This window comes from Choloepus didactylus, chromosome 20 (assembly GCF_015220235.1).
Source record: "Choloepus didactylus isolate mChoDid1 chromosome 20, mChoDid1.pri, whole genome shotgun sequence".
NCBI classification, from domain to species: domain Eukaryota; kingdom Metazoa; phylum Chordata; class Mammalia; order Pilosa; family Megalonychidae; genus Choloepus; species Choloepus didactylus.
In genome coordinates, this window is record NC_051326.1 from 54,111,551 (window position 1) to 54,119,853 (window position 8,303).

The following is an 8,303-nucleotide window of genomic DNA, read 5'->3' on the forward strand; positions in this document are numbered from 1 at the left end:
GCCAGCAATCTTTGGGTTTCCTTGACTTTCTGTCACATGGCAATGCACATGGTGGCATCTTCTCCTTTTTCTTCCAGGTTCCATTGATTTCCAGCCTCTGGCTGCTCCCTGTGGCTTCTCTCTGAGGCCTCCTCTGTAAGGCCTCCAGTAGTAGGATTCAGACCCATCCTGATTTCTTTGGGCCACACCTTAGCAGAAGTAACCTCATGGAAAGGCACTAGTTACAATAGGTTCACACCCACAGGAATGGAATAAGATTAAGAGCATGATTTTTTCTGGGGTCGTCACTCCAATCCACAGTACCAGCTTTTGTCTTCTTTAGAAATTCTTTGGGGTTTTAAGAAGATTTACTCAAGCTAATGACCTGCATTTTCAAACAGCATTAGATTGGCCTTGCACTCTTAACCAGCACTCATAAAACAATATGGCTTACAGATTTCTGGCAAAAGGAGAAAGCAGTATCTGAATAAAATTAGCAGCATGATGCAGGGATTAGAACTAGGTTCACTGCTTTTTCAATTTCACTTTATGAAAATAGCCAGGCCCTTAAAGTGAACTGTTAAAAGGAATTGTAAGCACTGGGCTTCTTACTAAAGAGTGCCAGAGTACTTTGGAATTTGCTTGAAGACCTTTATGAGTAAATGACACCCCGAGAGTCATTCCTTGGGGTGCTTTTCAACCATAATTAGACAAGCCATTTCCATAGTGGGCTCTAATAATTCAATTGTGAGGAAATTTTACCAAATTCTTCTTACTGAATTTTGTGTGTATTTTATTTCAAGATAGGTCTGTTCATTCATTCCTCCACTCATTATTGTTTCAGTGTGCAAGTGTCTACAAGTAACTCCTAGTCTGTAGTAGAAGACGGACTGATGCATCAACTGATTAATTTTGACCCAGTTGAATTTATTTATTAAACAGCACAACAGTAGAGTTGTGTGCAAGTAGCTGAGAGGCAGCAAATCAACTTGAGAAGGCAGAGATGATCAAGGAAGGCCTCCAGGGAAGGTTGTTTAATCTGGCTGGGCGAGCCTTAGTATTCTCATCTGTAAAAAGGGAATAATAATTCCTAACCAGCAGGGTTGTGGTGAAGAGGAAATGAAAGCAGATCCAAAAGGGCTTGATTTACTATTGCATGCACTTACCAAATAGTACTATCACCTCCATGTGGGACACAATATATGAATCAATGAGTATTTCTTTCTTTTCTTTTCCATTTTTTTCTCTGACCTTCCTGATAATTTCCTGAGCTTTGGGAAAAAAAGAAGTGCATTTTTCTAAACCTCACCTGTAACATTGACCATCCATTTTCAAGACTATGACAATAAAAATAAAAAGAAAAGGACCAGGAGAAAGAAGGTTAGTGCTGCAATCATATTAAAAGGAATAACCATTCACTAAGTGACTAGATTCGATTGTGTCCTCAAAATAGGCAGCCTTGTTTCTCCTTGGATAGATATTTTACATCAGTAGTGCTGAGCATTGGAACTAGCTACCTTTGAAATGTGTGTTATCCTTAATGATTTAAAAAAAAGTTCTGCATTGAGGTATTTTTGATTGCCATTCCAAATTAGCCTAATATTCAATTTGTAAAAGCCAATTTATTTTAAGCAGATGTATTAAGACTTTTTATTATTAAAATCAGAAAATCTGTGTTTAAGAACATGTTAATCAGAGCAAAGACACAATTAGAATTCAGAATCAATGATAAATTGCATGGAATGTTTCACAAATTGAAATACAAAATATAAAGAATTTTCTTGGCTGGAGTCTCATCAGTTGTGATCCTTTAATCTGCAGCAGCTTCTCACACTAAAATAGTCCTCTCCTCTACCTCAGATGACCATGACAAGTTGAGTACCCTTCTGCTAGGGACAAGTGCCCAAGCAGTATTTAAGAATGCCTTCTTGGACTAATGTACTGGTTTCTCTCCCATGAGAAATATTTGCTAGATGGGTAGTTAGTGCAAATCAGTAGTTTTTAAACTATAATTTTCAGATCCCTCTGTGTGCCACAGAATCTCTTTAGGAGTTGTAGGGGAAATTCGGTGGGTTAGGAGGAAGGGTTGGCTGATGCTGTTTAGCAGTAGTAATTGCTGTTACTTTGATCTGTTTGATAAACTGAGTTTCTGTTTAAGCAAAGAAAAGCATGCTTCAAACATCATTTACTGACAATTGGTCCATGTGGTTCATTAGATTAAGTTTTTGAGTTGCGTTCTTTATGCCCCATACTTCTTAGATTTAATGAATAAATGTTAAATTGATCAACTGAGGCAAAATTAATGGATGTACTATGCATACAGCGTGTGGGACAAAAAAAGGGTTGATTCATAATTACATGAAACTTTGAGAAGGAAGTGAGACCTGGTAGGTTTGTATAGGTTACTGTGAAATAGCAACACATCCCCAAGTAATTTGGGGAGAGAATAAAAATATATATGCAGGGACCCCCTGAGGAGCTGGGGTAAAATGTGGAAGTGTTAGACTTTCTCATCTGGGTTGTTGCTGATATACTCGCAAAACTTGAGGACGGGCGGTTTGGTGTGCCGAGCCCTCTATCTTGGGGCTTGCCCTTATGAAGCTCGTTACTGCAAAGGAGAGGCTAAACCTGCTTATAATTGTGCCTAAGAGTCTCCCTCTGAGTGCCTCTTTGTTGCTCAGATGTGGCCCCCTCTCGCTCTCTAGCTAAGCCAACTGGGCAGGTGATCTCACTGCCCTCCCCCCTACGTGGGACCTGATTCCCAGGGGTGTAAATCTCCCTGGCAACGTAGGATATGACTCCCAGGGATGAATCTGGACCTGGCATCGTGGGATTGAGAACATCTTCTTGACCAAAAGGAGGATGTGAAATGAAATAAAATTAAGTTTCAGTGGCTGAGAGATATCAAATGGAGTCAAGAGGTCACTCTGGTGGGCACTCTTATACGCTATATAAATAACCCTTTTTAGGTTTTAGTCAATTGGTATAGCTAGAAGTAAATACCTGAAACAATCAAACTGAAACCCAGAAGCCTTGACTCTTGATGATTGTATAGCAAGGGGTGATGGTGTGATTGTGGAAAGCCTTGTGGGTCACACTCCCTTTATCCAGTGTATAGATGGATGAGTAGAAAAATGGGGACAAAGACTAAATCAAAAATAGGGTGGGAAGGGGGTTGATTTGGGTGTTCTTTTTTACTTGTATTTTCTATTACTATTTTTACTTTTTCTGGTATAAGGAAAATGTTCAAAAGATAGGTTGGGGTGATGAATGCACAACTATATGATGGTACTGTGAACAGTTGATTGTACACTTTGGATGATTGTATGGTATGGGAATATATCTCAATAAAACTAAATTTTAAAAAAAAGTTACATTAGTTTTGAACAATGGCTGCTTCAAGTTGATACCCCATCAACCTTTCATCACTAGTGATGCTGGATTCAGTCTCTATGGTTATGTGCTCCTATCACAAAATAAGTAATACATAGTGGATTAACTCTGACATAGCAAATGGGCATTCATTACTGAAGAAAATAAACACCAATCATTTGGGAATATACACAGTACTTGTTGATTTTTATAGGAAATTCCATATGACTTAATCAGCTGATAAGAAATGGTTTTCAAAAACTAAACAATTTAAAAAACTCTTTGGTGATTAGAGAAAGGACATAGGGAACTTCTCAAATACAGTAATTTTATATATTTTCCTTGGCATGGGTGTAGATACTTGTGTGTTAATTTTAGTCTCGGACTTTAATCATTTTGTGTATGCTATACTACAATAAAAGTATATTAATAAAATTTTATTTGTATTAAAAAGGGTTAACTAAATTTGTTGTTTATAAGTTGATGGGGGAATAGAACTTTTCAGAATGTACTATCAAGAAGCTTCAAGGATCTCACTGATTTTTTCCTTAAAAGAGTTGAAAGTGGGTTAGCCATTTTGAAAACAGAGTTAGGCTACAATTGCAAAAGCACGTAAAATTATTCCTTTTCATTGGAAAAAGAAGGTAGGAGATTGGACCAGGTAGCAAAATTGACTGTTTGGCTTTATGATAATATGGAGAAGTCAACTTCTTTTTCTAAAAAATTGTTGTTATTAAAGGAAACATGTCCAGAGAAGCTCAGATCAAGTGAAAGGCCAGGTTCCCACCTCCCGTGCAGCCTGTGGGAGGATGCCTGGGTTCTCCCTGGATTCTCGAACCTGCCCTGCGTCTCCCAGGATTTTCCAGTTGCCTCTCCTGTGCTCTGCAGGAACCATGGGAAACCTCACCACTTTCCTCTACCTCTAGATCCGGCCACTTTTCTCCCACCCTGTCAACAGGTAATCTTCTCTACTTCACAACACTTGGAAAACATAAGGTAAAAATTCTGCCAACCTATTGCCACAAAGACTGCAAACTTATTTGCATGCCGAACATCTTTTTTCTCTTTTATACTTGCCGTGGGAACACTGTCTCTTCTCGTATCCCTGGATTAGTTCTCCTGTCTAGGCTTTAAATGCTATCCCTTCGTGACTCCTTGGTGGCCTATCTCTATTTCTTATGTCCCTTTTCTGAAATCTTCAACCTTTCCCTGTCTACTGTTTCCTTCCTGTCATTAAGCAAATATCTCAAGTGTCTGCAAACTTAAAAAAAAAAACACAAAAATACAAAAATTTCCTCAAACTCTATTTGCCACATTCTCTCATGTCCCCTTTACAGACATTTTATGTTGTGCTCTCTACACCGCCTTTACTTCCCCACCTGCCATTTATTCATCAGATTTTTATTTCCCTGGGTCCATTGAAACTGCTCCTGCCAAACTTGCTCTGGCTTTTCTGTATATTTAAACCCTTATTTTCTTTATAGCTGTGAATGTATGACCTATTTCCATTATTTGTAGATTTTCTTTTCCCTCCCATGATACTGTGTTTTACTGACTACTTCCCTGTTTATCTACTACTTCCTTCTCAGGATCCTTTATTGCTTCTTTGTTTTCTGCTTGTTCTTTAAAAGTAGCTCTCCTTAAAATTCTGTCCTAGGGTTTCCTCACCTCCTCACTTGTCTCTTCTCTTCTCGTCTTGTACATTCTCGCTTGGCAGCCCTATCCACTACCGCTCAGTTCTCTTTGCTCTGGATCCATACTTCTAATTGCCCATTCACCATCTCCTCTTGGATTTCTGAGAGGCATCCCCAAACATACTCAAGTTAGAACTCACCATCCTCTTCTCTGCCCCCTGAAAAGTGTGATTTTTCGTTATTTTTCCCTATCTCCCAAAATGGCATCATCATTCCCCAGTTGCCGCAGGCAGTGATCTAAGAGTCACCCCTACTGCTCAGATCTCCCTTCGTGAGAGAACCTGCTGCCAGGAGTGCAGTTAGCCGGCACGGAACAGCTGCCAGGCCCCTGGATCTGCTGTGGTGCTTATACCGAGGCCCCTCTCACCCTGGTGGCTCCCAGCTACTTCTGTCCCACGCAGAACTCCTCTAATGAGCAGCCTTTGCTCCAGGACTTCCCGTCGACCTGGCTCAGACTTGCTTGGACATGCACTGCAGCTGGAAGCTCTTCCTAGCCAATTCTCCTTCCTTCCCTCTCTCCTTTCGCAGGTGTCAGGCTTCTATCCCCATATGAAGGTTCTCTCCAGGTGCTGCTCTCTTTACCCTTTATCTCTCTTTTATTTCTGCAACCACTATCCTTGTTCAGGTTATAGGCATCTCTCTCTTATAGTTTTACAACAGCCCCCTATTTCCAGTCTTGCCCTCCCTGCTTCCATTTTGGGCATATGAAGGGATCTTTAAAATACAGATCTAACCAAGTCACTGTCCTGCTTAAAACCCTTCAAAGGGCCTCCATTACTCTTAGTCCAAACACTTTAAGAAGTAAGTGCCTTTGCAGTCTGGTTCCCAGTCACCTTTCTGGCTTCATCTCTGTTCTACCAGCCATGCTTCCACCATGGGTGAACTTCTTTAGTTATTCCAAAGCCTAGGATTAGAATGTGCTATTCCCTTTGTCTACAAACCAGCTAACACCTAACATGCACTTGTCTTCCAAGTATAATCTTTTTTGTCTATTTGTCTGAAAAGACTCCAGTCGGCTCCCCACCCACCCCTCTGTGCTCTACAGACTAGATGCTCTTGTTCTGACTTTCGATAGCACCCAACACTTGATTTTTTTTAATTCCTTTTTTTTGAGATATATTCACATACCATAGTCATCCATGGTGTGCAATCAGCTGTTCACAGTACCATCATAGAGTTGTGCATTCATCACCCCAATCTATTTTTTGAACATTTTCCTTACACCAGAAAGAATAAAAATAAGAACAAAACAAAAGTAAAAAAGAACACCCAAATCATCCCCCCATCCCACCCTATTTTTCATTTAGTTTTTGTTTGGATTTTTCTACTCATCCATCCATACAGTGGATAAAGAGAGTGTGAGCTACAAGGTTTTCACAATCAGACTGTCACTGCTTGTAAGCTACATTGCTATACAATTGTCTTCAAGAGTCCAGACTGCTGGGTTGGAGTTTGGTAGTTTCAGGTATTTACTTCTAGCTTTTCCAATACACTAAAACCTAAAAATGGTTATCTATATAGTGCAAAAGAGTGCCCTCCAGAGTGACCTCTTGACTCCATTTGAAATCTCTCAGTCACTGAAACTTTATTTTGTTTCATTTTGCTTCCCCCTTTTGGTCAAGAAGATTTTCTCAATCCCACAATGCTGGGTCTGGGCTCATCCCTGGAAGTCATGTCCTGCATTGCCAGGGAGATCCACAGTCCTGGGAGTCATGTCCCATGTAAGTGGGATGGCAGTGAGTTCACCTGCCAAGTTGGCTTAGCTAGAGAGAGAGGCCATATCTGAACAATAAAGAGGCACTCAGGGGGAGATTCTCAGGCACAATCATAAGTAGGCTTAGCCTCTCCTTTCCTGTACTTGATTTTGCCTTTTCACTTATCACACTGAATTACATTTCTTTTCCAGTTGTCCATCTCCTTTAACAAACCAGTGGAGCAGATCCATGACCCTCTTTATCAGTGTGCTCCCTGTGCCTAGCGCAAAGCCGGCTCAATGAACATCCGCCATGTCAGTAAATGAATGTCTGCTTAAATGAATGAATAAGGGAATATGAGTCTCATTTCTCTAGAGAATTACGAAGGGAATTAAACTGTAAGGAAATGGGGAGGTAAAAGTCTGAAATTTCATTTCTTGGTCAAGTTAACAACTCTTGTGGCCAGATTCCTTATACTGCGAGATGAAGGGAAGACAGGGAAATGGAGATTTTTCTCTGCTCAGTTGTAACTCTTTGGACCTCTAAAATATAGGATCCTTTGCCCAGATAGGGAATAACTAATTTGGCTATGGCTTGAAAGCATGCATTATTACAGAAACAGCTCTTACACGCATATATTTTTCAATTTCTCAGAAGTAAACTATCCAAATTGCAGTTTATCTGTGGCTAATCTGGCTTCATCTCACAGCTACTTGTTTACACTTGGAGTGCTGACTGCCTGCATCTAGCAAGTATTCTGAAACCACAGCAGCTCATTTCCTATTTGCTCCAGGGAAGTCTGGGAGGGACAGTTGAAATTAAATTTGGAATCATCTGACAGGTAATGCTTTCTAGTTCCTACAAAGCAGGGGAGGTGAGGTGACAAACCTGGGGAGACAGAGCCCCTCATTTCAAGCCGGCTTGTTGGTTACAGTAAATCAAGTTAAGGTAGAGCATAAATACAGGCTTTCTTTCCCAAATCCCAGCCCTCTCTGGTTGCACAAGCCAAAACAAGATGAGGGATTTTTCTTCTTCCTTTCTGACAGGGCAAAACTACTTTAGTGGTTAGATTCCTGGTATGTGAACACACCCAAAGAAGCCCATTGTTTATGTGAATTTGTGCCCTTTACCTGGCTTCTTCAAATGTTACTTTTCATTTCCATCACTGTCACTATACTATAAAGCTTTGCTTCTTTCCTTTAGTAGGATTTTCTGTTTGTTTGTCTTTTTTCAGATCTACACAACCATCCACTGCCACATCACATTATTAATAATATTACAAATAATTAAAAATCATTAATTTTACAAATAATGCTACTATTTAAGGCACACTTGATATTTTTCATCCGTTCAGTGAACATTTATGAAATGCCTTCTGTATGTTTGGTCTCATTCAAGGGATTTTACAAACTTAATCTTATGCCCATGACAGACTTGCAAAGGAGGTTGTTAAATATGTTGCCCAGATGAAAAACTGGGGCCCCATGATCTGACTTCCAGTCCAGGGCACCTTCCTTGATAGTCTGCCCTAATCTTTTTCTCCACCATATTGGCTCTTCTTTAT